This window comes from Haliotis asinina, chromosome 14 (genome assembly GCF_037392515.1).
Source record: "Haliotis asinina isolate JCU_RB_2024 chromosome 14, JCU_Hal_asi_v2, whole genome shotgun sequence".
Lineage (NCBI taxonomy): Eukaryota > Metazoa > Mollusca > Gastropoda > Lepetellida > Haliotidae > Haliotis > Haliotis asinina.
In genome coordinates this window covers 3,997,207-4,021,422 of record NC_090293.1, presented here as the reverse complement: position 1 = coordinate 4,021,422, position 24,216 = coordinate 3,997,207, and the positions used below count along the sequence as shown (strand labels likewise).

The 24,216-nt window shown below is 43.2% G+C and overlaps 48 non-coding genes across 48 annotated transcripts; all 48 read right to left on the bottom strand.

Moving 5' to 3' along the window:
- Window positions 1-156: 156 nt before the first annotated feature.
- Trnat-ugu (transfer RNA threonine (anticodon UGU)) lies at window positions 157-229 on the bottom strand. Its single transcript has one exon. It is a non-coding gene; the product is annotated as a tRNA-Thr (tRNA).
- Window positions 230-840: 611 nt separating this feature from the next.
- On the bottom strand, window positions 841-913 carry Trnat-ugu (transfer RNA threonine (anticodon UGU)). The gene has a single exon. It is a non-coding gene; the product is annotated as a tRNA-Thr (tRNA).
- Window positions 914-1,164: 251 nt separating this feature from the next.
- Trnai-uau (transfer RNA isoleucine (anticodon UAU)) lies at window positions 1,165-1,274 on the bottom strand. The gene is made up of 2 exons: window positions 1,237-1,274; window positions 1,165-1,200 (listed from the first exon to the last, which is right to left on the bottom strand). It is a non-coding gene; the product is annotated as a tRNA-Ile (tRNA).
- A 325-nt stretch (window positions 1,275-1,599) lies between these two features.
- On the bottom strand, window positions 1,600-1,672 carry Trnat-ugu (transfer RNA threonine (anticodon UGU)). Its single transcript has one exon. It is a non-coding gene; the product is annotated as a tRNA-Thr (tRNA).
- A 611-nt stretch (window positions 1,673-2,283) lies between these two features.
- Trnat-ugu (transfer RNA threonine (anticodon UGU)) lies at window positions 2,284-2,356 on the bottom strand. The gene has a single exon. It is a non-coding gene; the product is annotated as a tRNA-Thr (tRNA).
- A 251-nt stretch (window positions 2,357-2,607) lies between these two features.
- On the bottom strand, window positions 2,608-2,717 carry Trnai-uau (transfer RNA isoleucine (anticodon UAU)). Its single transcript has 2 exons — window positions 2,680-2,717; window positions 2,608-2,643 (listed from the first exon to the last, which is right to left on the bottom strand). It is a non-coding gene; the product is annotated as a tRNA-Ile (tRNA).
- A 325-nt stretch (window positions 2,718-3,042) lies between these two features.
- Window positions 3,043-3,115, bottom strand: Trnat-ugu (transfer RNA threonine (anticodon UGU)). The gene has a single exon. It is a non-coding gene; the product is annotated as a tRNA-Thr (tRNA).
- A 611-nt stretch (window positions 3,116-3,726) lies between these two features.
- On the bottom strand, window positions 3,727-3,799 carry Trnat-ugu (transfer RNA threonine (anticodon UGU)). Its single transcript has one exon. It is a non-coding gene; the product is annotated as a tRNA-Thr (tRNA).
- A 251-nt stretch (window positions 3,800-4,050) lies between these two features.
- Window positions 4,051-4,160, bottom strand: Trnai-uau (transfer RNA isoleucine (anticodon UAU)). Its single transcript has 2 exons — window positions 4,123-4,160; window positions 4,051-4,086 (listed from the first exon to the last, which is right to left on the bottom strand). It is a non-coding gene; the product is annotated as a tRNA-Ile (tRNA).
- A 325-nt stretch (window positions 4,161-4,485) lies between these two features.
- Window positions 4,486-4,558, bottom strand: Trnat-ugu (transfer RNA threonine (anticodon UGU)). Its single transcript has one exon. It is a non-coding gene; the product is annotated as a tRNA-Thr (tRNA).
- Window positions 4,559-5,169: 611 nt separating this feature from the next.
- Window positions 5,170-5,242, bottom strand: Trnat-ugu (transfer RNA threonine (anticodon UGU)). The gene has a single exon. It is a non-coding gene; the product is annotated as a tRNA-Thr (tRNA).
- Window positions 5,243-5,493: 251 nt separating this feature from the next.
- On the bottom strand, window positions 5,494-5,603 carry Trnai-uau (transfer RNA isoleucine (anticodon UAU)). The gene is made up of 2 exons: window positions 5,566-5,603; window positions 5,494-5,529 (listed from the first exon to the last, which is right to left on the bottom strand). It is a non-coding gene; the product is annotated as a tRNA-Ile (tRNA).
- A 325-nt stretch (window positions 5,604-5,928) lies between these two features.
- Window positions 5,929-6,001, bottom strand: Trnat-ugu (transfer RNA threonine (anticodon UGU)). The gene has a single exon. It is a non-coding gene; the product is annotated as a tRNA-Thr (tRNA).
- Window positions 6,002-6,612: 611 nt separating this feature from the next.
- Window positions 6,613-6,685, bottom strand: Trnat-ugu (transfer RNA threonine (anticodon UGU)). The gene has a single exon. It is a non-coding gene; the product is annotated as a tRNA-Thr (tRNA).
- A 251-nt stretch (window positions 6,686-6,936) lies between these two features.
- On the bottom strand, window positions 6,937-7,046 carry Trnai-uau (transfer RNA isoleucine (anticodon UAU)). Its single transcript has 2 exons — window positions 7,009-7,046; window positions 6,937-6,972 (listed from the first exon to the last, which is right to left on the bottom strand). It is a non-coding gene; the product is annotated as a tRNA-Ile (tRNA).
- Window positions 7,047-7,371: 325 nt separating this feature from the next.
- Window positions 7,372-7,444, bottom strand: Trnat-ugu (transfer RNA threonine (anticodon UGU)). Its single transcript has one exon. It is a non-coding gene; the product is annotated as a tRNA-Thr (tRNA).
- A 612-nt stretch (window positions 7,445-8,056) lies between these two features.
- Window positions 8,057-8,129, bottom strand: Trnat-ugu (transfer RNA threonine (anticodon UGU)). Its single transcript has one exon. It is a non-coding gene; the product is annotated as a tRNA-Thr (tRNA).
- A 251-nt stretch (window positions 8,130-8,380) lies between these two features.
- On the bottom strand, window positions 8,381-8,490 carry Trnai-uau (transfer RNA isoleucine (anticodon UAU)). Its single transcript has 2 exons — window positions 8,453-8,490; window positions 8,381-8,416 (listed from the first exon to the last, which is right to left on the bottom strand). It is a non-coding gene; the product is annotated as a tRNA-Ile (tRNA).
- Window positions 8,491-8,815: 325 nt separating this feature from the next.
- On the bottom strand, window positions 8,816-8,888 carry Trnat-ugu (transfer RNA threonine (anticodon UGU)). The gene has a single exon. It is a non-coding gene; the product is annotated as a tRNA-Thr (tRNA).
- Window positions 8,889-9,499: 611 nt separating this feature from the next.
- On the bottom strand, window positions 9,500-9,572 carry Trnat-ugu (transfer RNA threonine (anticodon UGU)). The gene has a single exon. It is a non-coding gene; the product is annotated as a tRNA-Thr (tRNA).
- Window positions 9,573-9,823: 251 nt separating this feature from the next.
- On the bottom strand, window positions 9,824-9,933 carry Trnai-uau (transfer RNA isoleucine (anticodon UAU)). The gene is made up of 2 exons: window positions 9,896-9,933; window positions 9,824-9,859 (listed from the first exon to the last, which is right to left on the bottom strand). It is a non-coding gene; the product is annotated as a tRNA-Ile (tRNA).
- A 325-nt stretch (window positions 9,934-10,258) lies between these two features.
- Window positions 10,259-10,331, bottom strand: Trnat-ugu (transfer RNA threonine (anticodon UGU)). Its single transcript has one exon. It is a non-coding gene; the product is annotated as a tRNA-Thr (tRNA).
- A 611-nt stretch (window positions 10,332-10,942) lies between these two features.
- Trnat-ugu (transfer RNA threonine (anticodon UGU)) lies at window positions 10,943-11,015 on the bottom strand. The gene has a single exon. It is a non-coding gene; the product is annotated as a tRNA-Thr (tRNA).
- Window positions 11,016-11,266: 251 nt separating this feature from the next.
- Trnai-uau (transfer RNA isoleucine (anticodon UAU)) lies at window positions 11,267-11,376 on the bottom strand. Its single transcript has 2 exons — window positions 11,339-11,376; window positions 11,267-11,302 (listed from the first exon to the last, which is right to left on the bottom strand). It is a non-coding gene; the product is annotated as a tRNA-Ile (tRNA).
- A 325-nt stretch (window positions 11,377-11,701) lies between these two features.
- Window positions 11,702-11,774, bottom strand: Trnat-ugu (transfer RNA threonine (anticodon UGU)). The gene has a single exon. It is a non-coding gene; the product is annotated as a tRNA-Thr (tRNA).
- Window positions 11,775-12,385: 611 nt separating this feature from the next.
- Trnat-ugu (transfer RNA threonine (anticodon UGU)) lies at window positions 12,386-12,458 on the bottom strand. Its single transcript has one exon. It is a non-coding gene; the product is annotated as a tRNA-Thr (tRNA).
- Window positions 12,459-12,709: 251 nt separating this feature from the next.
- Trnai-uau (transfer RNA isoleucine (anticodon UAU)) lies at window positions 12,710-12,819 on the bottom strand. Its single transcript has 2 exons — window positions 12,782-12,819; window positions 12,710-12,745 (listed from the first exon to the last, which is right to left on the bottom strand). It is a non-coding gene; the product is annotated as a tRNA-Ile (tRNA).
- Window positions 12,820-13,144: 325 nt separating this feature from the next.
- On the bottom strand, window positions 13,145-13,217 carry Trnat-ugu (transfer RNA threonine (anticodon UGU)). The gene has a single exon. It is a non-coding gene; the product is annotated as a tRNA-Thr (tRNA).
- Window positions 13,218-13,830: 613 nt separating this feature from the next.
- Trnat-ugu (transfer RNA threonine (anticodon UGU)) lies at window positions 13,831-13,903 on the bottom strand. Its single transcript has one exon. It is a non-coding gene; the product is annotated as a tRNA-Thr (tRNA).
- A 251-nt stretch (window positions 13,904-14,154) lies between these two features.
- On the bottom strand, window positions 14,155-14,264 carry Trnai-uau (transfer RNA isoleucine (anticodon UAU)). Its single transcript has 2 exons — window positions 14,227-14,264; window positions 14,155-14,190 (listed from the first exon to the last, which is right to left on the bottom strand). It is a non-coding gene; the product is annotated as a tRNA-Ile (tRNA).
- A 325-nt stretch (window positions 14,265-14,589) lies between these two features.
- Window positions 14,590-14,662, bottom strand: Trnat-ugu (transfer RNA threonine (anticodon UGU)). The gene has a single exon. It is a non-coding gene; the product is annotated as a tRNA-Thr (tRNA).
- Window positions 14,663-15,275: 613 nt separating this feature from the next.
- Window positions 15,276-15,348, bottom strand: Trnat-ugu (transfer RNA threonine (anticodon UGU)). The gene has a single exon. It is a non-coding gene; the product is annotated as a tRNA-Thr (tRNA).
- Window positions 15,349-15,599: 251 nt separating this feature from the next.
- On the bottom strand, window positions 15,600-15,709 carry Trnai-uau (transfer RNA isoleucine (anticodon UAU)). The gene is made up of 2 exons: window positions 15,672-15,709; window positions 15,600-15,635 (listed from the first exon to the last, which is right to left on the bottom strand). It is a non-coding gene; the product is annotated as a tRNA-Ile (tRNA).
- Window positions 15,710-16,035: 326 nt separating this feature from the next.
- Window positions 16,036-16,108, bottom strand: Trnat-ugu (transfer RNA threonine (anticodon UGU)). The gene has a single exon. It is a non-coding gene; the product is annotated as a tRNA-Thr (tRNA).
- A 613-nt stretch (window positions 16,109-16,721) lies between these two features.
- Trnat-ugu (transfer RNA threonine (anticodon UGU)) lies at window positions 16,722-16,794 on the bottom strand. The gene has a single exon. It is a non-coding gene; the product is annotated as a tRNA-Thr (tRNA).
- Window positions 16,795-17,045: 251 nt separating this feature from the next.
- On the bottom strand, window positions 17,046-17,155 carry Trnai-uau (transfer RNA isoleucine (anticodon UAU)). Its single transcript has 2 exons — window positions 17,118-17,155; window positions 17,046-17,081 (listed from the first exon to the last, which is right to left on the bottom strand). It is a non-coding gene; the product is annotated as a tRNA-Ile (tRNA).
- A 326-nt stretch (window positions 17,156-17,481) lies between these two features.
- On the bottom strand, window positions 17,482-17,554 carry Trnat-ugu (transfer RNA threonine (anticodon UGU)). Its single transcript has one exon. It is a non-coding gene; the product is annotated as a tRNA-Thr (tRNA).
- A 612-nt stretch (window positions 17,555-18,166) lies between these two features.
- Trnat-ugu (transfer RNA threonine (anticodon UGU)) lies at window positions 18,167-18,239 on the bottom strand. The gene has a single exon. It is a non-coding gene; the product is annotated as a tRNA-Thr (tRNA).
- A 251-nt stretch (window positions 18,240-18,490) lies between these two features.
- Trnai-uau (transfer RNA isoleucine (anticodon UAU)) lies at window positions 18,491-18,600 on the bottom strand. Its single transcript has 2 exons — window positions 18,563-18,600; window positions 18,491-18,526 (listed from the first exon to the last, which is right to left on the bottom strand). It is a non-coding gene; the product is annotated as a tRNA-Ile (tRNA).
- Window positions 18,601-18,925: 325 nt separating this feature from the next.
- Trnat-ugu (transfer RNA threonine (anticodon UGU)) lies at window positions 18,926-18,998 on the bottom strand. The gene has a single exon. It is a non-coding gene; the product is annotated as a tRNA-Thr (tRNA).
- Window positions 18,999-19,610: 612 nt separating this feature from the next.
- Window positions 19,611-19,683, bottom strand: Trnat-ugu (transfer RNA threonine (anticodon UGU)). Its single transcript has one exon. It is a non-coding gene; the product is annotated as a tRNA-Thr (tRNA).
- A 251-nt stretch (window positions 19,684-19,934) lies between these two features.
- Window positions 19,935-20,044, bottom strand: Trnai-uau (transfer RNA isoleucine (anticodon UAU)). The gene is made up of 2 exons: window positions 20,007-20,044; window positions 19,935-19,970 (listed from the first exon to the last, which is right to left on the bottom strand). It is a non-coding gene; the product is annotated as a tRNA-Ile (tRNA).
- A 325-nt stretch (window positions 20,045-20,369) lies between these two features.
- Trnat-ugu (transfer RNA threonine (anticodon UGU)) lies at window positions 20,370-20,442 on the bottom strand. Its single transcript has one exon. It is a non-coding gene; the product is annotated as a tRNA-Thr (tRNA).
- A 609-nt stretch (window positions 20,443-21,051) lies between these two features.
- Trnat-ugu (transfer RNA threonine (anticodon UGU)) lies at window positions 21,052-21,124 on the bottom strand. The gene has a single exon. It is a non-coding gene; the product is annotated as a tRNA-Thr (tRNA).
- A 685-nt stretch (window positions 21,125-21,809) lies between these two features.
- Window positions 21,810-21,882, bottom strand: Trnat-ugu (transfer RNA threonine (anticodon UGU)). Its single transcript has one exon. It is a non-coding gene; the product is annotated as a tRNA-Thr (tRNA).
- A 607-nt stretch (window positions 21,883-22,489) lies between these two features.
- On the bottom strand, window positions 22,490-22,562 carry Trnat-ugu (transfer RNA threonine (anticodon UGU)). The gene has a single exon. It is a non-coding gene; the product is annotated as a tRNA-Thr (tRNA).
- Window positions 22,563-23,247: 685 nt separating this feature from the next.
- On the bottom strand, window positions 23,248-23,320 carry Trnat-ugu (transfer RNA threonine (anticodon UGU)). The gene has a single exon. It is a non-coding gene; the product is annotated as a tRNA-Thr (tRNA).
- Window positions 23,321-23,927: 607 nt separating this feature from the next.
- Trnat-ugu (transfer RNA threonine (anticodon UGU)) lies at window positions 23,928-24,000 on the bottom strand. The gene has a single exon. It is a non-coding gene; the product is annotated as a tRNA-Thr (tRNA).
- Window positions 24,001-24,216: the final 216 nt, after the last annotated feature.

The window sequence follows — 24,216 nt, the reverse complement described above, 5'->3', positions numbered from 1 at the left end:
AAAGTTCCAGAATTTGCTTTCAAGCTGATAATTCTTTCATGTTGATGCAACTGAAACGTTTGCTTGGTGGCCGATTTGCATGTGAGGGGACGTTCACCGTCTGGGTAGCACAATGGCATCCTGACACCTCGGTGATAGAAATCAGTAGAAAAAATGAGCCTCCAGTGAGAATCGAGCTCACGACAACTGGTTTACAAGACCAGTGTTCTAGCCACTGAGCTATGAAGGCAGTAGGCCATTAACCGCAACGTATCAATTCCTATTTTCGCTCTTATCTCTTAGACTAAGATCTCTTGCAGTAGAAAACACAAATAGATTGCAAAAACACATTCAAACAATACCGTTCGTTTTTATGGGTGTCTTCTGACAAATATTGAGTGCGAAAGATACATTTTCTTCACTTAAAATATATGAATTGTACTACTTAGTTGAGTCGAGTAGAGGCATTTAATTATAAAGGCTTGGTTATAGATTTCAGACCCTCAAAGGCACTTGCGCTTGGGTAACAAAGGCCACGTTAAACTCACACATGCATTTGTCCCTAATGCCACTGTGGTGAACTCACAGCTGTTTCCAGTCATGTGACGAATAGTTGGCCTCAAAATGCACAAAGGTTTCTTCCGAATGAGGACCAAATTATTGCATGTTTTGAAAGAAACCTATTTGATAGTCCCAAATGATCATCGATGTCCCGACCCTTGGTTTAGGAGACCGGCACCCTTAGAACTGAGTTACCTTAGTTGCTTGCACAAGACTTCACCATGGTGCCTGATGAAGAGGGTTTATCAGCTCAACTGCAAAAAAGACCCCAAAATCTTAAAACAGCGAGAAAAGACATCTAGCCCCCAGTGAGGATCGAACTCACGACCCCTGGTTTACAAGACCAGTGCTCTAACCACTGAGCTATGGAGGCATCTGATAAGTGGGGGCAATTTGCCATGCTTTTAACAGCTGTGGGTCCCGGGGTGGTCGATTGCAGTTACGATCTGTCTGTGTAAACACCATTGGCGTGGGATATTCTAAACTTCACATATTTCAAAATGTGTCAGTTGCCATTTACAAGATGTATTTTCATCTGTCACATACTTACTTCCATGACGCTGGTGGGTGTAATGGGAGTGAGAGTGTTTGGGAAAATGTCAGAAAAATAAAGAAAAGGAAGCATGCCCCGGGTGAGGCTCGAACTCACAACCTCCGCATTCCTCATCCCATGCTGATCATGGGGAAGGTACTGACTATAAGTACGGCGCGCTAACCGATTGTGCCACCGGGGCAGCTGATAAACAGTTGAACATTTTCACTGCAAACTACTCAGCTACTCTTCAAGCAGTCAAATACATTCGGATATGGAAAATTGCCACATGTTGCATATTGAACTGAACAAGCATTAAGTAGGTCAATCGCAACTCGGGTATTTCATCTTATTCTCTTCTTTACCTCTCCAAAGTTCCAGAATTTGCTTTCAAGCTGATAATTCTTTCATGTTGATGCAACTGAAACGTTTGCTTGGTGGCCGATTTGCATGTGAGGGGACGTTCACCGTCTGGGTAGCACAATGGCATCCTGACACCTCGGTGATAGAAATCAGTAGAAAAAATGAGCCTCCAGTGAGAATCGAGCTCACGACAACTGGTTTACAAGACCAGTGTTCTAGCCACTGAGCTATGAAGGCAGTAGGCCATTAACCGCAACCTATCAATTCCTATTTTCGCTCTTATCTCTTAGACTAAGATCTCTTGCAGTAGAAAACACAAATAGATTGCAAAAACACATTCAAACAATACCGTTCGTTTTTATGGGTGTCTTCTGACAAATATTGAGTGCGAAAGATACATTTTCTTCACTTAAAATATATGAATTGTACTACTTAGTTGAGTCGAGTAGAGGCATTTAATTATAAAGGCTTGGTTATAGATTTCAGACCCTCAAAGGCACTTGCGCTTGGGTAACAAAGGCCACGTTAAACTCACACATGCATTTGTCCCTAATGCCACTGTGGTGAACTCACAGCTGTTTCCAGTCATGTGACGAATAGTTGGCCTCAAAATGCACAAAGGTTTCTTCCGAATGAGGACCAAATTATTGCATGTTTTGAAAGAAACCTATTTGATAGTCCCAAATGATCATCGATGTCCCGACCCTTGGTTTAGGAGACCGGCACCCTTAGAACTGAGTTACCTTAGTTGCTTGCACAAGACTTCACCATGGTGCCTGATGAAGAGGGTTTATCAGCTCAACTGCAAAAAAGACCCCAAAATCTTAAAACAGCGAGAAAAGACATCTAGCCCCCAGTGAGGATCGAACTCACGACCCCTGGTTTACAAGACCAGTGCTCTAACCACTGAGCTATGGAGGCATCTGATAAGTGGGGGCAATTTGCCATGCTTTTAACAGCTGTGGGTCCCGGGGTGGTCGATTGCAGTTACGATCTGTCTGTGTAAACACCATTGGCGTGGGATATTCTAAACTTCACATATTTCAAAATGTGTCAGTTGCCATTTACAAGATGTATTTTCATCTGTCACATACTTACTTCCATGACGCTGGTGGGTGTAATGGGAGTGAGAGTGTTTGGGAAAATGTCAGAAAAATAAAGAAAAGGAAGCATGCCCCGGGTGAGGCTCGAACTCACAACCTCCGCATTCCTCATCCCATGCTGATCATGGGGAAGGTACTGACTATAAGTACGGCGCGCTAACCGATTGTGCCACCGGGGCAGCTGATAAACAGTTGAACATTTTCACTGCAAACTACTCAGCTACTCTTCAAGCAGTCAAATACATTCGGATATGGAAAATTGCCACATGTTGCATATTGAACTGAACAAGCATTAAGTAGGTCAATCGCAACTCGGGTATTTCATCTTATTCTCTTCTTTACCTCTCCAAAGTTCCAGAATTTGCTTTCAAGCTGATAATTCTTTCATGTTGATGCAACTGAAACGTTTGCTTGGTGGCCGATTTGCATGTGAGGGGACGTTCACCGTCTGGGTAGCACAATGGCATCCTGACACCTCGGTGATAGAAATCAGTAGAAAAAATGAGCCTCCAGTGAGAATCGAGCTCACGACAACTGGTTTACAAGACCAGTGTTCTATCCACTGAGCTATGAAGGCAGTAGGCCATTAACCGCAACCTATCAATTCCTATTTTCGCTCTTATCTCTTAGACTAAGATCTCTTGCAGTAGAAAACACAAATAGATTGCAAAAACACATTCAAACAATACCGTTCGTTTTTATGGGTGTCTTCTGACAAATATTGAGTGCGAAAGATACATTTTCTTCACTTAAAATATATGAATTGTACTACTTAGTTGAGTCGAGTAGAGGCATTTAATTATAAAGGCTTGGTTATAGATTTCAGACCCTCAAAGGCACTTGCGCTTGGGTAACAAAGGCCACGTTAAACTCACACATGCATTTGTCCCTAATGCCACTGTGGTGAACTCACAGCTGTTTCCAGTCATGTGACGAATAGTTGGCCTCAAAATGCACAAAGGTTTCTTCCGAATGAGGACCAAATTATTGCATGTTTTGAAAGAAACCTATTTGATAGTCCCAAATGATCATCGATGTCCCGACCCTTGGTTTAGGAGACCGGCACCCTTAGAACTGAGTTACCTTAGTTGCTTGCACAAGACTTCACCATGGTGCCTGATGAAGAGGGTTTATCAGCTCAACTGCAAAAAAGACCCCAAAATGTTAAAACAGCGAGAAAAGACATCTAGCCCCCAGTGAGGATCGAACTCACGACCCCTGGTTTACAAGACCAGTGCTCTAACCACTGAGCTATGGAGGCATCTGATAAGTGGGGGCAATTTGCCATGCTTTTAACAGCTGTGGGTCCCGGGGTGGTCGATTGCAGTTACGATCTGTCTGTGTAAACACCATTGGCGTGGGATATTCTAAACTTCACATATTTCAAAATGTGTCAGTTGCCATTTACAAGATGTATTTTCATCTGTCACATACTTACTTCCATGACGCTGGTGGGTGTAATGGGAGTGAGAGTGTTTGGGAAAATGTCAGAAAAATAAAGAAAAGGAAGCATGCCCCGGGTGAGGCTCGAACTCACAACCTCCGCATTCCTCATCCCATGCTGATCATGGGGAAGGTACTGACTATAAGTACGGCGCGCTAACCGATTGTGCCACCGGGGCAGCTGATAAACAGTTGAACATTTTCACTGCAAACTACTCAGCTACTCTTCAAGCAGTCAAATACATTCGGATATGGAAACTTGCCACATGTTGCATATTGAACTGAACAAGCATTAAGTAGGTCAATCGCAACTCGGGTATTTCATCTTATTCTCTTCTTTACCTCTCCAAAGTTCCAGAATTTGCTTTCAAGCTGATAATTCTTTCATGTTGATGCAACTGAAACGTTTGCTTGGTGGCCGATTTGCATGTGAGGGGACGTTCACCGTCTGGGTAGCACAATGGCATCCTGACACCTCGGTGATAGAAATCAGTAGAAAAAATGAGCCTCCAGTGAGAATCGAGCTCACGACAACTGGTTTACAAGACCAGTGTTCTATCCACTGAGCTATGAAGGCAGTAGGCCATTAACCGCAACCTATCAATTCCTATTTTCGCTCTTATCTCTTAGACTAAGATCTCTTGCAGTAGAAAACACAAATAGATTGCAAAAACACATTCAAACAATACCGTTCGTTTTTATGGGTGTCTTCTGACAAATATTGAGTGCGAAAGATACATTTTCTTCACTTAAAATATATGAATTGTACTACTTAGTTGAGTCGAGTAGAGGCATTTAATTATAAAGGCTTGGTTATAGATTTCAGACCCTCAAAGGCACTTGCGCTTGGGTAACAAAGGCCACGTTAAACTCACACATGCATTTGTCCCTAATGCCACTGTGGTGAACTCACAGCTGTTTCCAGTCATGTGACGAATAGTTGGCCTCAAAATGCACAAAGGTTTCTTCCGAATGAGGACCAAATTATTGCATGTTTTGAAAGAAACCTATTTGATAGTCCCAAATGATCATCGATGTCCCGACCCTTGGTTTAGGAGACCGGCACCCTTAGAACTGAGTTACCTTAGTTGCTTGCACAAGACTTCACCATGGTGCCTGATGAAGAGGGTTTATCAGCTCAACTGCAAAAAAGACCCCAAAATGTTAAAACAGCGAGAAAAGACATCTAGCCCCCAGTGAGGATCGAACTCACGACCCCTGGTTTACAAGACCAGTGCTCTAACCACTGAGCTATGGAGGCATCTGATAAGTGGGGGCAATTTGCCATGCTTTTAACAGCTGTGGGTCCCGGGGTGGTCGATTGCAGTTACGATCTGTCTGTGTAAACACCATTGGCGTGGGATATTCTAAACTTCACATATTTCAAAATGTGTCAGTTGCCATTTACAAGATGTATTTTCATCTGTCACATACTTACTTCCATGACGCTGGTGGGTGTAATGGGAGTGAGAGTGTTTGGGAAAATGTCAGAAAAATAAAGAAAAGGAAGCATGCCCCGGGTGAGGCTCGAAGTCACAACCTCCGCATTCCTCATCCCATGCTGATCATGGGGAAGGTACTGACTATAAGTACGGCGCGCTAACCGATTGTGCCACCGGGGCAGCTGATAAACAGTTGAACATTTTCACTGCAAACTACTCAGCTACTCTTCAAGCAGTCAAATACATTCGGATATGGAAAATTGCCACATGTTGCATATTGAACTGAACAAGCATTAAGTAGGTCAATCGCAACTCGGGTATTTCATCTTATTCTCTTCTTTACCTCTCCAAAGTTCCAGAATTTGCTTTCAAGCTGATAATTCTTTCATGTTGATGCAACTGAAACGTTTGCTTGGTGGCCGATTTGCATGTGAGGGGACGTTCACCGTCTGGGTAGCACAATGGCATCCTGACACCTCGGTGATAGAAATCAGTAGAAAAAATGAGCCTCCAGTGAGAATCGAGCTCACGACAACTGGTTTACAAGACCAGTGTTCTATCCACTGAGCTATGAAGGCAGTAGGCCATTAACCGCAACCTATCAATTCCTATTTTCGCTCTTATCTCTTAGACTAAGATCTCTTGCAGTAGAAAACACAAATAGATTGCAAAAACACATTCAAACAATACCGTTCGTTTTTATGGGTGTCTTCTGACAAATATTGAGTGCGAAAGATACATTTTCTTCACTTAAAATATATGAATTGTACTACTTAGTTGAGTCGAGTAGAGGCATTTAATTATAAAGGCTTGGTTATAGATTTCAGACCCTCAAAGGCACTTGCGCTTGGGTAACAAAGGCCACGTTAAACTCACACATGCATTTGTCCCTAATGCCACTGTGGTGAACTCACAGCTGTTTCCAGTCATGTGACGAATAGTTGGCCTCAAAATGCACAAAGGTTTCTTCCGAATGAGGACCAAATTATTGCATGTTTTGAAAGAAACCTATTTGATAGTCCCAAATGATCATCGATGTCCCGACCCTTGGTTTAGGAGACCGGCACCCTTAGAACTGAGTTACCTTAGTTGCTTGCACAAGACTTCACCATGGTGCCTGATGAAGAGGGTTTATCAGCTCAACTGCAAAAAAGACCCCAAAATCTTAAAACAGCGAGAAAAGACATCTAGCCCCCAGTGAGGATCGAACTCACGACCCCTGGTTTACAAGACCAGTGCTCTAACCACTGAGCTATGGAGGCATCTGATAAGTGGGGGCAATTTGCCATGCTTTTAACAGCTGTGGGTCCCGGGGTGGTCGATTGCAGTTACGATCTGTCTGTGTAAACACCATTGGCGTGGGATATTCTAAACTTCACATATTTCAAAATGTGTCAGTTGCCATTTACAAGATGTATTTTCATCTGTCACATACTTACTTCCATGACGCTGGTGGGTGTAATGGGAGTGAGAGTGTTTGGGAAAATGTCAGAAAAATAAAGAAAAGGAAGCATGCCCCGGGTGAGGCTCGAACTCACAACCTCCGCATTCCTCATCCCATGCTGATCATGGGGAAGGTACTGACTATAAGTACGGCGCGCTAACCGATTGTGCCACCGGGGCAGCTGATAAACAGTTGAACATTTTCACTGCAAACTACTCAGCTACTCTTCAAGCAGTCAAATACATTCGGATATGGAAAATTGCCACATGTTGCATATTGAACTGAACAAGCATTAAGTAGGTCAATCGCAACTCGGGTATTTCATCTTATTCTCTTCTTTACCTCTCCAAAGTTCCAGAATTTGCTTTCAAGCTGATAATTCTTTCATGTTGATGCAACTGAAACGTTTGCTTGGTGGCCGATTTGCATGTGAGGGGACGTTCACCGTCTGGGTAGCACAATGGCATCCTGACACCTCGGTGATAGAAATCAGTAGAAAAAATGAGCCTCCAGTGAGAATCGAGCTCACGACAACTGGTTTACAAGACCAGTGTTCTATCCACTGAGCTATGAAGGCAGTAGGCCATTAACCGCAACCTATCAATTCCTATTTTCGCTCTTATCTCTTAGACTAAGATCTCTTGCAGTAGAAAACACAAAGAGATTGCAACAGCACATTCAAACAATACCGTTCGTTTTTATGGGTGTCTTCTGACAAATATTGAGTGCGAAAGATACATTTTGTTCACTTAAAATATATGAATTGTACAACTTCAGTTGAGTCGAGTAGAGGCATTTAATTATAAAGGCTTGGGTATGGACTTCAGACCCTCAAAGGCACTTGCGCTTGGGTAACAAAGGCCACGTTAAACTCACACATGCATTTGTCCCTAATGCCATTGTGGTGAACTTACAGCTGTTTCCAGTCATGTGACGAATAGTTGGCCTCAAAATGCACAAAGGTTTCTTCCGAATGAGGACCAAATTATTGCATGTTTTGAAAGAAACCTATTTGATAGTCCCAAATGATCATCGATGTCCCGACCCTTGGTTTAGGAGACCGGCACCCTTAGAACTGAGTTACCTTAGTTGCTTGCACAAGACTTCACCATGGTGCCTGATGAAGAGGGTTTATCAGCTCAACTGCAAAAAAGACCCCAAAATGTTAAAACAGCGAGAAAAGACATCTAGCCCCCAGTGAGGATCGAACTCACGACCCCTGGTTTACAAGACCAGTGCTCTAACCACTGAGCTATGGAGGCATCTGATAAGTGGGGGCAATTTGCCATGCTTTTAACAGCTGTGGGTCCCGGGGTGGTCGATTGCAGTTACGATCTGTCTGTGTAAACACCATTGGCGTGGGATATTCTAAACTTCACATATTTCAAAATGTGTCAGTTGCCATTTACAAGATGTATTTTCATCTGTCACATACTTACTTCCATGACGCTGGTGGGTGTAATGGGAGTGAGAGTGTTTGGGAAAATGTCAGAAAAATAAAGAAAAGGAAGCATGCCCCGGGTGAGGCTCGAACTCACAACCTCCGCATTCCTCATCCCATGCTGATCATGGGGAAGGTACTGACTATAAGTACGGCGCGCTAACCGATTGTGCCACCGGGGCAGCTGATAAACAGTTGAACATTTTCACTGCAAACTACTCAGCTACTCTTCAAGCAGTCAAATACATTCGGATATGGAAAATTGCCACATGTTGCATATTGAACTGAACAAGCATTAAGTAGGTCAATCGCAACTCGGGTATTTCATCTTATTCTCTTCTTTACCTCTCCAAAGTTCCAGAATTTGCTTTCAAGCTGATAATTCTTTCATGTTGATGCAACTGAAACGTTTGCTTGGTGGCCGATTTGCATGTGAGGGGACGTTCACCGTCTGGGTAGCACAATGGCATCCTGACACCTCGGTGATAGAAATCAGTAGAAAAAATGAGCCTCCAGTGAGAATCGAGCTCACGACAACTGGTTTACAAGACCAGTGTTCTATCCACTGAGCTATGAAGGCAGTAGGCCATTAACCGCAACGTATCAATTCCTATTTTCGCTCTTATCTCTTAGACTAAGATCTCTTGCAGTAGAAAACACAAATAGATTGCAAAAACACATTCAAACAATACCGTTCGTTTTTATGGGTGTCTTCTGACAAATATTGAGTGCGAAAGATACATTTTCTTCACTTAAAATATATGAATTGTACTACTTAGTTGAGTCGAGTAGAGGCATTTAATTATAAAGGCTTGGTTATAGATTTCAGACCCTCAAAGGCACTTGCGCTTGGGTAACAAAGGCCACGTTAAACTCACACATGCATTTGTCCCTAATGCCACTGTGGTGAACTCACAGCTGTTTCCAGTCATGTGACGAATAGTTGGCCTCAAAATGCACAAAGGTTTCTTCCGAATGAGGACCAAATTATTGCATGTTTTGAAAGAAACCTATTTGATAGTCCCAAATGATCATCGATGTCCCGACCCTTGGTTTAGGAGACCGGCACCCTTAGAACTGAGTTACCTTAGTTGCTTGCACAAGACTTCACCATGGTGCCTGATGAAGAGGGTTTATCAGCTCAACTGCAAAAAAGACCCCAAAATCTTAAAACAGCGAGAAAAGACATCTAGCCCCCAGTGAGGATCGAACTCACGACCCCTGGTTTACAAGACCAGTGCTCTAACCACTGAGCTATGGAGGCATCTGATAAGTGGGGGCAATTTGCCATGCTTTTAACAGCTGTGGGTCCCGGGGTGGTCGATTGCAGTTACGATCTGTCTGTGTAAACACCATTGGCGTGGGATATTCTAAACTTCACATATTTCAAAATGTGTCAGTTGCCATTTACAAGATGTATTTTCATCTGTCACATACTTACTTCCATGACGCTGGTGGGTGTAATGGGAGTGAGAGTGTTTGGGAAAATGTCAGAAAAATAAAGAAAAGGAAGCATGCCCCGGGTGAGGCTCGAACTCACAACCTCCGCATTCCTCATCCCATGCTGATCATGGGGAAGGTACTGACTATAAGTACGGCGCGCTAACCGATTGTGCCACCGGGGCAGCTGATAAACAGTTGAACATTTTCACTGCAAACTACTCAGCTACTCTTCAAGCAGTCAAATACATTCGGATATGGAAAATTGCCACATGTTGCATATTGAACTGAACAAGCATTAAGTAGGTCAATCGCAACTCGGGTATTTCATCTTATTCTCTTCTTTACCTCTCCAAAGTTCCAGAATTTGCTTTCAAGCTGATAATTCTTTCATGTTGATGCAACTGAAACGTTTGCTTGGTGGCCGATTTGCATGTGAGGGGACGTTCACCGTCTGGGTAGCACAATGGCATCCTGACACCTCGGTGATAGAAATCAGTAGAAAAAATGAGCCTCCAGTGAGAATCGAGCTCACGACAACTGGTTTACAAGACCAGTGTTCTATCCACTGAGCTATGAAGGCAGTAGGCCATTAACCGCAACGTATCAATTCCTATTTTCGCTCTTATCTCTTAGACTAAGATCTCTTGCAGTAGAAAACACAAATAGATTGCAAAAACACATTCAAACAATACCGTTCGTTTTTATGGGTGTCTTCTGACAAATATTGAGTGCGAAAGATACATTTTCTTCACTTAAAATATATGAATTGTACTACTTAGTTGAGTCGAGTAGAGGCATTTAATTATAAAGGCTTGGTTATAGATTTCAGACCCTCAAAGGCACTTGCGCTTGGGTAACAAAGGCCACGTTAAACTCACACATGCATTTGTCCCTAATGCCACTGTGGTGAACTCACAGCTGTTTCCAGTCATGTGACGAATAGTTGGCCTCAAAATGCACAAAGGTTTCTTCCGAATGAGGACCAAATTATTGCATGTTTTGAAAGAAACCTATTTGATAGTCCCAAATGATCATCGATGTCCCGACCCTTGGTTTAGGAGACCGGCACCCTTAGAACTGAGTTACCTTAGTTGCTTGCACAAGACTTCACCATGGTGCCTGATGAAGAGGGTTTATCAGCTCAACTGCAAAAAAGACCCCAAAATGTTAAAACAGCGAGAAAAGACATCTAGCCCCCAGTGAGGATCGAACTCACGACCCCTGGTTTACAAGACCAGTGCTCTAACCACTGAGCTATGGAGGCATCTGATAAGTGGGGGCAATTTGCCATGCTTTTAACAGCTGTGGGTCCCGGGGTGGTCGATTGCAGTTACGATCTGTCTGTGTAAACACCATTGGCGTGGGATATTCTAAACTTCACATATTTCAAAATGTGTCAGTTGCCATTTACAAGATGTATTTTCATCTGTCACATACTTACTTCCATGACGCTGGTGGGTGTAATGGGAGTGAGAGTGTTTGGGAAAATGTCAGAAAAATAAAGAAAAGGAAGCATGCCCCGGGTGAGGCTCGAACTCACAACCTCCGCATTCCTCATCCCATGCTGATCATGGGGAAGGTACTGACTATAAGTACGGCGCGCTAACCGATTGTGCCACCGGGGCAGCTGATAAACAGTTGAACATTTTCACTGCAAACTACTCAGCTACTCTTCAAGCAGTCAAATACATTCGGATATGGAAACTTGCCACATGTTGCATATTGAACTGAACAAGCATTAAGTAGGTCAATCGCAACTCGGGTATTTCATCTTATTCTCTTCTTTACCTCTCCAAAGTTCCAGAATTTGCTTTCAAGCTGATAATTCTTTCATGTTGATGCAACTGAAACGTTTGCTTGGTGGCCGATTTGCATGTGAGGGGACGTTCACCGTCTGGGTAGCACAATGGCATCCTGACACCTCGGTGATAGAAATCAGTAGAAAAAATGAGCCTCCAGTGAGAATCGAGCTCACGACAACTGGTTTACAAGACCAGTGTTCTATCCACTGAGCTATGAAGGCAGTAGGCCATTAACCGCAACGTATCAATTCCTATTTTCGCTCTTATCTCTTAGACTAAGATCTCTTGCAGTAGAAAACACAAATAGATTGCAAAAACACATTCAAACAATACCGTTCGTTTTTATGGGTGTCTTCTGACAAATATTGAGTGCGAAAGATACATTTTCTTCACTTAAAATATATGAATTGTACTACTTAGTTGAGTCGAGTAGAGGCATTTAATTATAAAGGCTTGGTTATAGATTTCAGACCCTCAAAGGCACTTGCGCTTGGGTAACAAAGGCCACGTTAAACTCACACATGCATTTGTCCCTAATGCCACTGTGGTGAACTCACAGCTGTTTCCAGTCATGTGACGAATAGTTGGCCTCAAAATGCACAAAGGTTTCTTCCGAATGAGGACCAAATTATTGCATGTTTTGAAAGAAACCTATTTGATAGTCCCAAATGATCATCGATGTCCCGACCCTTGGTTTAGGAGACCGGCACCCTTAGAACTGAGTTACCTTAGTTGCTTGCACAAGACTTCACCATGGTGCCTGATGAAGAGGGTTTATCAGCTCAACTGCAAAAAAGACCCCAAAATGTTAAAACAGCGAGAAAAGACATCTAGCCCCCAGTGAGGATCGAACTCACGACCCCTGGTTTACAAGACCAGTGCTCTAACCACTGAGCTATGGAGGCATCTGATAAGTGGGGGCAATTTGCCATGCTTTTAACAGCTGTGGGTCCCGGGGTGGTCGATTGCAGTTACGATCTGTCTGTGTAAACACCATTGGCGTGGGATATTCTAAACTTCACATATTTCAAAATGTGTCAGTTGCCATTTACAAGATGTATTTTCATCTGTCACATACTTACTTCCATGACGCTGGTGGGTGTAATGGGAGTGAGAGTGTTTGGGAAAATGTCAGAAAAATAAAGAAAAGGAAGCATGCCCCGGGTGAGGCTCGAACTCACAACCTCCGCATTCCTCATCCCATGCTGATCATGGGGAAGGTACTGACTATAAGTACGGCGCGCTAACCGATTGTGCCACCGGGGCAGCTGATAAACAGTTGAACATTTTCACTGCAAACTACTCAGCTACTCTTCAAGCAGTCAAATACATTCGGATATGGAAAATTGCCACATGTTGCATATTGAACTGAACAAGCATTAAGTAGGTCAATCGCAACTCGGGTATTTCATCTTATTCTCTTCTTTACCTCTCCAAAGTTCCAGAATTTGCTTTCAAGCTGATAATTCTTTCATGTTGATGCAACTGAAACGTTTGCTTGGTGGCCGATTTGCATGTGAGGGGACGTTCACCGTCTGGGTAGCACAATGGCATCCTGACACCTCGGTGATAGAAATCAGTAGAAAAAATGAGCCTCCAGTGAGAATCGAGCTCACGACAACTGGTTTACAAGACCAGTGTTCTATCCACTGAGCTATGAAGGCAGTAGGCCATTAACCGCAACGTATCAATTCCTATTTTCGCTCTTATCTCTTAGACTAAGATCTCTTGCAGTAGAAAACACAAATAGATTGCAAAAACACATTCAAACAATACCGTTCGTTTTTATGGGTGTCTTCTGACAAATACTGAGTGCGAAAGATACATTTTCTTCACTTAAAATATATGAATTGTACTACTTAGTTGAGTCGAGTAGAGGCATTTAATTATAAAGGCTTGGTTATAGATTTCAGACCCTCAAAGGCACTTGCGCTTGGGTAACACTTGCGCTTGGTTAAACTCACACATGCATTTGTCCCTAATGCCATTGTGGTGAACTCACAGCTGTTTCCAGTCATGTGACGAATAGTTGGCCTCAAAATGCACAAAGGTTTCTTCCGAATGAGGACCAAATTATTGCATGTTTTGAAAGAAACCTATTTGATAGTCCCAAATGATCATCGATGTCCCGACCCTTGGTTTAGGAGACCGGCACCCTTAGAACTGAGTTACCTTAGTTGCTTGCACAAGACTTCACCATGGTGCCTGATGAAGAGGGTTTATCAGCTCAACTGCAAAAAAGACCCCAAAATGTTAAAACAGCGAGAAAAGACATCTAGCCCCCAGTGAGGATCGAACTCACGACCCCTGGTTTACAAGACCAGTGCTCTAACCACTGAGCTATGGAGGCATCTGATAAGTGGGGGCAATTTGCCATGCTTTTAACAGCTGTGGGTCCCGGGGTGGTCGATTGCAGTTACGATCTGTCTGTGTAAACACCATTGGCGTGGGATATTCTAAACTTCACATATTTCAAAATGTGTCAGTTGCCATTTACAAGATGTATTTTCATCTGTCACATACTTACTTTCATGACGCTGGTGGGTGTAATGGGAGTGAGAGTGTTTGGGAAAATGTCAGAAAAATAAAGAAAAGGAAGCATGCCCCGGGTGAGGCTCGAACTCACAACCTCCGCATTCCTCATCCCATGCTGATCATGGGGAAGGTACTGACTATAAGTACGGCGCGCTAACCGATTGTGCCACCGGGGCAGCTGATAAACAGTTGAACATTTTCACTGCAAACTACTCAGCTACTCTTCAAGCAGTCAAATACATTCGGATATGGAAAATTGCCACATGTTGCATATTGAACTGAACAAGCATTAAGTAGGTCAATCGCAACTCGGGTATTTCATCTTATTCTCTTCTTTACCTCTCCAAAGTTCCAGAATTTGCTTTCAAGCTGATAATTCTTTCATGTTGATGCAACTGAAACGTTTGCTTGGTGGCCGATTTGCATGTGAGGGGACGTTCACCGTCTGGGTAGCACAATGGCATCCTGACACCTCGGTGATAGAAATCAGTAGAAAAAATGAGCCTCCAGTGAGAATCGAGCTCACGACAACTGGTTTACAAGACCAGTGTTCTATCCACTGAGCTATGAAGGCAGTAGGCCATTAACCGCAACGTATCAATTCCTATTTTCGCTCTTATCTCTTAGACTAAGATCTCTTGCAGTAGAAAACACAAATAGATTGCAAAAACACATTCAAACAATACCGTTCGTTTTTATGGGTGTCTTCTGACAAATACTGAGTGCGAAAGATACATTTTCTTCACTTAAAATATATGAATTGTACTACTTAGTTGAGTCGAGTAGAGGCATTTAATTATAAAGGCTTGGTTATAGATTTCAGACCCTCAAAGGCACTTGCGCTTGGGTAACACTTGCGCTTGGTTAAACTCACACATGCATTTGTCCCTAATGCCATTGTGGTGAACTCACAGCTGTTTCCAGTCATGTGACGAATAGTTGGCCTCAAAATGCACAAAGGTTTCTTCCGAATGAGGACCAAATTATTGCATGTTTTGAAAGAAACCTATTTGATAGTCCCAAATGATCATCGATGTCCCGACCCTTGGTTTAGGAGACCGGCACCCTTAGAACTGAGTTACCTTAGTTGCTTGCACAAGACTTCACCATGGTGCCTGATGAAGAGGGTTTATCAGCTCAACTGCAAAAAAGACCCCAAAATCTTAAAACAGCGAGAAAAGACATCTAGCCCCCAGTGAGGATCGAACTCACGACCCCTGGTTTACAAGACCAGTGCTCTAACCACTGAGCTATGGAGGCATCTGATAAGTGGGGGCAATTTGCCATGCTTTTAACAGCTGTGGGTCCCGGGGTGGTCGATTGCAGTTACGATCTGTCTGTGTAAACACCATTGGCGTGGGATATTCTAAACTTCACATATTTCAAAATGTGTCAGTTGCCATTTACAAGATGTATTTTCATCTGTCACATACTTACTTTCATGACGCTGGTGGGTGTAATGGGAGTGAGAGTGTTTGGGAAAATGTCAGAAAAATAAAGAAAAGGAAGCATGCCCCGGGTGAGGCTCGAACTCACAACCTCCGCATTCCTCATCCCATGCTGATCATGGGGAAGGTACTGACTATAAGTACGGCGCGCTAACCGATTGTGCCACCGGGGCAGCTGATAAACAGCTGAACATTTTCACTGCAAACTACTCAGCTACTCTTCAAGCAGTCAAATACATTCGGATATGGAAAATTGCCACATGTTGCATATTGAACTGAACAAGCATTAAGTAGGTCAATCGCAACTCGGGTATTTCATCTTATTCTCTTCTTTACCTCTCCAAAGTTCCAGAATTTGCTTTCATGCTGATAATTCTTTCATGTTGATGCAACTGAAACGTTTGCTTGGTGGCCGATTTGCATGTGAGGGGACGTTCACCGTCTGGGTAGCACAATGGCATCCTGACACCTCGGTGATAGAAATCAGTAGAAAAAAATGAGCCTCCAGTGAGAATCGAGCTCACGACAACTGGTTTACAAGACCAGTGTTCTATCCACTGAGCTATGAAGGCAGTAGGCCATTAACCGCAACGTATCAATTCCTATTTTCGCTCTTATCTCTTAGACTAAGATCTCTTGCAGTAGAAAACACAAATAGATTGCAAAAACACATTCAAACAATACCGTTCGTTTTTATGGGTGTCTTCTGACAAATACTGAGTGCGAAAGATACATTTTCTTCACTTAAAATATATGAATTGTACTACTTAGTTGAGTCGAGTAGAGGCATTTAATTATAAAGGCTTGGTTATAGATTTCAGACCCTCAAAGGCACTTGCGCTTGGGTAACACTTGCGCTTGGTTAAACTCACACATGCATTTGTCCCTAATGCCATTGTGGTGAACTCACAGCTGTTTCCAGTCATGTGACGAATAGTTGGCCTCAAAATGCACAAAGGTTTCTTCCGAATGAGGACCAAATTATTGCATGTTTTGAAAGAAACCTATTTGATAGTCCCAAATGATCATCGATGTCCCGACCCTTGGTTTAGGAGACCGGCACCCTTAGAACTGAGTTACCTTAGTTGCTTGCACAAGACTTCACCATGGTGCCTGATGAAGAGGGTTTATCAGCTCAACTGCAAAAAAGACCCCAAAATGTTAAAACAGCGAGAAAAGACATCTAGCCCCCAGTGAGGATCGAACTCACGACCCCTGGTTTACAAGACCAGTGCTCTAACCACTGAGCTATGGAGGCATCTGATAAGTGGGGGCAATTTGCCATGCTTTTAACAGCTGTAGGTCCCGGGGTGGTCGATTGCAGTTACGATCTGTCTGTGTAAACACCATTGGCGTGGGATATTCTAAACTTCACATATTTCAAAATGTGTCAGTTGCCATTTACAAGATGTATTTTCATCTGTCACATACTTACTTCCATGACGCTGGTGGGTGTAATGGGAGTGAGAGTGGTTGGGAAAATGTCAGAAAAATAAAGAAAAGGAAGCATGCCCCGGGTGAGGCTCGAAGTCACAACCTCCGCATTCCTCATCCCATGCTGATCATGGGGAAGGTACTGACTATAAGTACGGCGCGCTAACCGATTGTGCCACCGGGGCAGCTGATAAACAGCTGAACATTTTCACTGCAAACTACTCAGCTACTCTTCAAGCAGTCAAATACATTCGGATATGGAAAATTGCCACATGTTGCATATTGAACTGAACAAGCATTAAGTAGGTCAATCGCAACTCGGGTATTTCATCTTATTTTTCTTCTTTACCTCTCCAAAGTTCCAGAATTTGCTTTCAAGCTGATAATTCTTTCATGTTGATGCAACTGAAACGTTTGCTTGGCGGCCGATTTGCATGTGAGGGGACGTTCACCGTCTGGGTAGCACAATGGCATCCTGACACCTCGGTGATAGAAATCAGTAGAAAAAATGAGCCTCCAGTGAGAATCGAGCTCACGACAACTGGTTTACAAGACCAGTGTTCTATCCACTGAGCTATGAAGGCAGTAGGCCATTAACCGCAACGTATCAATTCCTATTTTCGCTCTTATCTCTTAGACTAAGATCTCTTGCAGTAGAAAACACAAATAGATTGCAAAAACACATTCAAACAATACCGTTCGTTTTTATGGGTGTCTTCTGACAAATATTGAGTGCGAAAGATACATTTTGTTCACTTAAAATATATGAATTGTACTACTTCAGTTGAGTCGAGTAGAGGCATTTAATTATAAAGGCTTGGTTATAGATTTCAGACCCTCAAAGGCACTTGCGCTTGGGTAACAAAGGCCACGTTAAACTCACACATGCATTTGTCCCTAATGCCATTGTGGTGAACTCACAGCTGTTTCCAGTCATGTGACGAATAGTTGGCCTCAAAATGCACAAAGGTTTCTTCCGAATGAGGACCAAATTATTGCATGTTTTGAAAGAAACCTATTTGATAGTCCCAAATGATCATCGATGTCCCGACCCTTGGTTTAGGAGACCGGCACCCTTAGAACTGAGTTACCTTAGTTGCTTGCACAAGACTTCACCATGGTGCCTGATGAAGAGGGTTTATCAGCTCAACTGCAAAAAAGACCCCAAAATGTTAAAACAGCGAGAAAAGACATCTAGCCCCCAGTGAGGATCGAACTCACGACCCCTGGTTTACAAGACCAGTGCTCTAACCACTGAGCTATGGAGGCATCTGATAAGTGGGGGCAATTTGCCATGCTTTTAACAGCTGTGGGTCCCGGGGTGGTCGATTGCAGTTACGATCTGTCTGTGTAAACACCATTGGCGTTGGATATTCTAAACTTCACATATTTCAAAATGTGTCAGTTGCCATTTACAAGATGTATTTTCATCTGTCACATACTTACTTCCATGACGCTGGTGGGTGTAATGGGAGTGAGAGTGTTTGGGAAAATGTCAGAAAAATAAAGAAAAGGAAGCATGCCCCGGGTGAGGCTCGAAGTCACAACCTCCGCATTCCTCATCCCATGCTGATCATGGGGAAGGTACTGACTATAAGTACGGCGCGCTAACCGATTGTGCCACCGGGGCAGCTGATAAACAGCTGAACATTTTCACTGCAAACTACTCAGCTACTCTTCAAGCAGTCAAATACATTCGGATATGGAAAATTGCCACATGTTGCATATTGAACTGAACAAGCATTAAGTAGGTCAATCGCAACTCGGGTATTTCATCTTATTCTCTTCTTTACCTCTCCAAAGTTCCAGAATTTGCTTTCAAGCTGATAATTCTTTCATGTTGATGCAACTGAAACGTTTGCTTGGTGGCCGATTTGCATGTGAGGGGACGTTCACCGTCTGGGTAGCACAATGGCATCCTGACACCTCGGTGATAGAAATCTGTAGAAAAAATGAGCCTCCAGTGAGAATCGAGCTCACGACAACTGGTTTACAAGACCAGTGTTCTATCCACTGAGCTATGAAGGCAGTAGGCCATCAACCGCAACGCATCAATTCCTATTTTCGCTCTCATCTCTTAGACTAAGATCTCTTGCAGTAGAAAACACAAATAGATTGCAAAAACACATTCAAACAATACCGTTCGTTTTTATGGGTGTCTTCTGACAAACATTGAGTGCGAAAGATACATTTTGTTCACTTAAAATATATGAATTGTACTACTTCAGTTGAGTCGAGTAGAGGCATTTAATTATAAAGGCTTGGTTATAGATTGCAGACCCTCAAAGGCACTTGCGCTTGGGTAACAAAGGCCACGTTAAACTCACACATGCATTTGTCCCTAATGCCATTGTGGTGAACTCACAGCTGTTTCCAGTCATGTGACGAATAGTTGGCCTCAAAATGCACAAAGGTTTCTTCCGAATGAGGACCAAATTATTGCATGTTTTGAAAGAAACCTATTTGATAGTCCCAAATGATCATCGATGTCCCGACCCTTGGTTTAGGAGACCGGCACCCTTAGAACTGAGTTACCTTAGTTGCTTGCACAAGACTTCACCATGGTGCCTGATGAAGAGGGTTTATCAGCTCAACTGCAAAAAAGACCCCAAAATGTTAAAACAGCGAGAAAAGACATCTAGCCCCCAGTGAGGATCGAACTCACGACCCCTGGTTTACAAGACCAGTGCTCTAACCACTGAGCTATGGAGGCATCTGATAAGTGGGGGCAATTTGCCATGCTTTTAACAGCTGTGGGTCCCGGGGTGGTCGATTGCAGTTACGATCTGTCTGTGTAAACACCATTGGCGTTGGATATTCTAAACTTCACATATTTCAAAATGTGTCAGTTGCCATTTACAAGATGTATTTTCATCTGTCACATACTTACTTCCATGACGCTGGTGGGTGTAATGGGAGTGAGAGTGGTTGGGAAAATGTCAGAAAAATAAAGAAAAGGAAGCATGCCCCGGGTGAGGCTCGAACTCACAACCTCCGCATTCCTCATCCCATGCTGATCATGGGGAAGGTACTGACTATAAGTACGGCGCGCTAACCGATTGTGCCACCGGGGCAGCTGATAAACAGCTGAACATTTTCACTGCAAACTGCTCAGCTACTCTTCAAACAGTCAAATACATTCGGATATGGAAAATTGCCACATGTTGCATATTGAACTGAACAAACATTAAGTAGGTCAATCGCAACTCGGGTATTTCATCTTATTCTCTTCTTTACCTCTCCAAAGTTCCAGAATTTGCTTTCAAGCTGATAATTCTTTCATGTTGATGCAACTGAAGCGTTTGCTTGGCGGCCGATTTGCATGTGAGGGGACGTTCACCGTCTGGGTAGCACAATGGCATCCTGACACCTCGGTGATAGAAATCAGTAGAAAAAATGAGCCTCCAGTGAGAATCGAGCTCACGACAACTGGTTTACAAGACCAGTGTTCTATCCACTGAGCTATGAAGGCAGTAGGCCATCAACCGCAACGTATCAATTCCTATTTTTGCTCTTATCTCTTAGACTAAGATCTCTTGCAGTAGAAAAGACAAATAGATTGCAACAGCACAATCAAACAATACCGTTTTTTATGGGTGTCTTCTGACAAATATTGAGTGCGAAAGATACATTTTGTTCACTTAAAATATATGAATTGTACAACTTCAGTTGAGTCGAGTAGAGGCATTTAATTATAAAGGCTTGGGTATGGACTTCAGACCCTCAAAGGCACTTGCACTTGGGTAACAAAGGCCACGTTAAACTCACACATGCATTTGTCCCTAATGCCACTGTGGTGAACTCACAGCTGTTTCCAGTCATGTGACGAATAGTTGGCCTCAAAATGCACAAAGGTTTCTTCCGAATGAGAACCAAATTATTGCATGTTTTGAAAGAAACCTATTTGATAGTCCCAAATGATCATCGATGTCCCGACCCCTAGTTTAGGAGACCGGCATCCTTAGAACTGAGTTACCTTAGTTGCTTGCACAAGACTTCACCATGGTGCCTGATGAAGAGGGTTTATCAGCTCAACTGCAAAAAAGACCCCAAAATGTTAAAACAGCGAGAAAAGACATCTAGCCCCCAGTGAGGATCGAACTCACGACCCCTGGTTTACAAGACCAGTGCTCTAACCACTGAGCTATGGAGGCATCTGATAAGTGGGGGCAATTTGCCATGCTTTTAACAGCTGTGGGTCCCGGGGTGGTCGATTGCAGTTACGATCTGTCTGTGTAAACACCATTGGCGTGGGATATTCTAAACTTCACATATTTCAAAATGTGTCAGTTGCCATTTACAAGATGTATTTTCATCTGTCACATACTTACTTCCATGACGCTGATGGGTGTAATGGGAGTGAGAGTGGTTGGGAAAATGTCAGAAAAATAAAGAAAAGGAAGCATGCCCCGGTGAGGCTCGAAGTCACAACCTCCGCATTCCTCATCCCATGCTGATCATGGGGAAGGTACTGACTATAAGTACGGCGCGCTAACCGATTGTGCCACCGGGGCAGCTGATAAACAGCTGAACATTTTCACTGCAAACTACTCAGCTACTCTTCAAGCAGTCAAATACATTCGGATATGGAAAATTGCCACATGTTGCATATTGAACTGAACAAACATTAAGTAGGTCAATCGCAACTCGGGTATTTCATCTTATTCTCTTCTTTACCTCTCCAAAGTTCCAGAATTTGCTTTCAAGCTGATAATTCTTTCATGTTGATGCAACTGAAACGTTTGCTTGGCGGCCGATTTGCATGTGATGGGACGTTCACCGTCTGGGTAGCACAATGGCATCCTGACACCTCGGTGATAGAAATCAGTAGAAAAAATGAGCCTCCAGTGAGAATCGAGCTCACGACAACTGGTTTACAAGACCAGTGTTCTATCCACTGAGCTATGAAGGCAGTAGGCCATCAACCGCAACGCATCAATTCCTATTTTCGCTCTCATCTCTTTGACTAAGATCTCTTGCAGTAGAAAACACAAATAGATTGCAACAGCACAATCAAACAATACCGTTTTATGGGTGTCTTCTGACAAATATTGAGTGCGAAAGATACATTTTGTTCACTTAAAATATATGAATTGTACAACTTCAGTTGAGTCGAGTAGAGGCATTTAATTATAAAGGCTTGGGTATGGACTTCAGACCCTCAAAGGCACTTGCACTTGGGTAACAAAGGCCACGTTAAACTCACACATGCATTTGTCCCTAATGCCACTGTGGTGAACTCACAGCTGTTTCCAGTCATGTGACGAATAGTTGGCCTCAAAATGCACAAAGGTTTCTTCCGAATGAGGACCAAATTATTGCATGTTTTGAAAGAAACCTATTTGATAGTCCCAAATGATCATCGATGTCCCGACCCTTAGTTTAGGAGACCGGCATCCTTAGATCTGAGTTACCTTAGTTGCTTGCACAAGACTTCACCATGGTGCCTGATGAAGAGGGTTTATCAGCTCAACTGCAAAAAAGACCCCAAAATCTTAAAACAGCGAGAAAAGACATCTAGCCCCCAGTGAGGATCGAACTCACGACCCCTGGTTTACAAGACCAGTGCTCTAACCACTGAGCTATGGAGGCATCTGATAAGTGGGCGCAATTTGCCATGCTTTTAACAGCTGTGGGTCCCGGGGTGGTCGATTGCAGTTACGATCTGTCTGTGTAAACACCATTGGCGTGGGATATTCTAAACTTCACATATTTCAAAATGTGTCAGTTGCCATTTACAAGATGTATTTTCATCTGTCACATACTTACTTCCATGACGCTGGTGGGTGTAATGGGAGTGAGAGTGGTTGGGAAAATGTCAGAAAAATAAAGAAAAGGAAGCATGCCCCGGTGAGGCTCGAAGTCACAACCTCCGCATTCCTCATCCCATGCTGATCATGGGGAAGGTACTGACTATAAGTACGGCGCGCTAACCGATTGTGCCACCGGGGCAGCTGATAAACAGATGAACATTTTCACTGCAAACTACTCAGCTACTCTTCAAGCAGTCAAATACATTCGGATATGGAAAATTGCCACATGTTGCATATTGAACTGAACAAGCATTAAGTAGGTCAATCGCAACTCGGGTATTTCATCTTATTCTCTTCTTTACCTCTCCAAAGTTCCAGAATTTGCTTTCAAGCTGATAATTCTTTCATGTTGATGCAACTGAAACGTTTGCTTGGCGGCCGATTTGCATGTGATGGGACGTTCACCGTCTGGGTAGCACAATGGCATCCTGACACCTCGGTGATAGAAATCAGTAGAAAAAATGAGCCTCCAGTGAGAATCGAGCTCACGACAACTGGTTTACAAGACCAGTGTTCTATCCACTGAGCTATGAAGGCAGTAGGCCATCAACCGCAACGCATCAATTCCTATTTTCGCTCTCATCTCTTAGACTAAGATCTCTTGCAGTAGAAAACACAAATAGATTGCAACAGCACAATCAAACAATACCGTTTTATGGGTGTCTTCTGACAAATATTGAGTGCGAAAGATACATTTTGTTCACTTAAAATATATGAATTGTACAACTTCAGTTGAGTCGAGTAGAGGCATTTAATTATAAAGGCTTGGGTATGGACTTCAGACCCTCAAAGGCACTTGCACTTGGGTAACAAAGGCCACGTTAAACTCACACATGCATTTGTCCCTAATGCCACTGTGGTGAACTCACAGCTGTTTCCAGTCATGTGACGAATAGTTGGCCTCAAAATGCACAAAGGTTTCTTCCGAATGAGGACCAAATTATTGCATGTTTTGAAAGAAACCTATTTGATAGTCCCAAATGATCATCGATGTCCCGACCCCTAGTTTAGGAGACCGGCATCCTTAGATCTGAGTTACCTTAGTTGCTTGCACAAGACTTCACCATGGTGCCTGATGAAGAGGGTTTATCAGCTCAACTGCAAAAAAGACCCCAAAATCTTAAAACAGCGAGAAAAGACATCTAGCCCCCAGTGAGGATCGAACTCACGACCCCTGGTTTACAAGACCAGTGCTCTAACCACTGAGCTATGGAGGCATCTGGTAAGTGGGCGCAATTTGCCATGCTTTTAACAGCTGTGGGTCCCGGGGTGGTCGATTGCAGTTACGATCTGTCTGTGTAAACACCATTGGCGTGGGATATTCTAAACTTCACATATTTCAAAATGTGTCAGTTGCCATTTACAAGATGTATTTTCATCTGTCACACACTTACTTCCATGACGCTGGTGGGTGTAATGGGAGTGAGAGTGTT